Source organism: Mastomys coucha, unplaced genomic scaffold (assembly GCF_008632895.1).
Source record: "Mastomys coucha isolate ucsf_1 unplaced genomic scaffold, UCSF_Mcou_1 pScaffold18, whole genome shotgun sequence".
NCBI classification, from domain to species: Eukaryota; Metazoa; Chordata; class Mammalia; order Rodentia; family Muridae; genus Mastomys; species Mastomys coucha.
Genome location: NW_022196900.1, coordinates 77,121,721 through 77,123,034, shown reverse-complemented (window position 1 = coordinate 77,123,034; position 1,314 = coordinate 77,121,721). Strand labels below are relative to the sequence as shown.

The following is a 1,314-nucleotide window of genomic DNA, read 5'->3' as shown; positions in this document are numbered from 1 at the left end:
ATCTATTTACTGTGGGGAGGAGAATCTCCTTTTACTTTCATTATAAAATCAACCCAATCAACCCATGCAACCTGTTACATGACACAAAACAAAGCAACTGACAAAAGCTCTGAGGTGCTTCATGTTGGGGATACACGGACCCAACAGCAGGTCATGCAGTCACTGCACTCAAGACTGAAGCAGATAGACTCTGGAGCTGCATGCAGCCCCTGCTAGCATTGCCAACAACAGCAAGGACACTGCTGTATAAACCCAGCCTCTGTGTCTTGCTGCCTAAATAGACTGATTCAATTTCCAGGAAATTCCTATGTAGCTGTTAAGTCTCCACCAGCAGGAAGGCTAAGTAAGACAGGAAGCACACTCACCTGGTAAGGAGTGATGATAGAGAGAAGGACAAATGTTCTGATTGTCTTTGTCTATAAACTTTTATCCAGAAAAATAACCAAGCTTTCAGACAAATCCCTCCCTAGTGAATCCAACAGAATTGTGCATTCACAGAAAGTAGCAATAAATATTAAAATAACACTTTTGAATAATAAATACATAAGTGAATATGGAGACATTGGTTTGTTTGAAGAGCTAAGCAATACCTAGTTTCAGTCAGCCCACACATTTCACTGACAAGGTACACACAATACACTCTCTACAACAGCCTGCATTACAAGCTTGCTCAGGAACAATGGCCCTCTGCACTGTTGAGAGTACCAACTCCAGATTCCTTGACTTATTCGGTGGAATTCATGATTACTCCTATTTCTGAATGTTAAATAAAGGAAACTGGGCTTTGCAAAACTGATTTTCTTTCAGCTCTCTGTATCATTTGAAAGCATCCTGCAGAAACTGGCCTAACAAGGAATAAAAACTGACAGTAACTTTCTTTTCAAAATACAATAATCCAATTAGAAAAAACTTGAAGCCTTTCAGTAATATTTGTACACATATTTATACATATGTATCTATAAGCTGCTCTGAAAAATAGGCTCTGTCTGAAAAATCAGTCTGGCACTTGTGGTCAACATCAAACTGACACAAATATGCAAAAAATCTGTCCATATCACAACAGTTAGGAGCTACAGAGGGTACTGGTTGGGAGACAAACATGTATGTAGTTCTTGCTTGGGTTGGATAAAAGCAGTAAGTTACCCAGCTAGAATCTCTGATTGTCTTCAAAAGGAATTTTAGATAGCACTGGTAACATTGCTTTGTTTTCTCAACTGGCCTCTAATCCTTCCTTTCACTGAACAAAAAGGATGCTGGAGTCTGCTGCCTTGCAGAAACAAGCCTACACTATTGAATCCCAATCAAAGTCATCCT

At 39.5% G+C, this 1,314-nt stretch overlaps 1 protein-coding gene across 4 annotated transcripts in view; it reads right to left on the bottom strand.

The window, feature by feature from the left end:
- Window positions 1-411: 411 nt before the first annotated feature.
- Window positions 412-1,314, bottom strand: part of Foxj3 (forkhead box J3) — a 91,049-nt gene continuing 90,146 nt past the window's right edge. For all 4 annotated transcript variants that reach the window (XM_031378475.1, XM_031378479.1, XM_031378478.1 and 1 more), the window contains one exon: window positions 412-1,282. The gene's annotated coding sequence lies outside the window, so the exon portion shown is untranslated. The remainder of the gene's footprint in view (window positions 1,283-1,314) is intronic.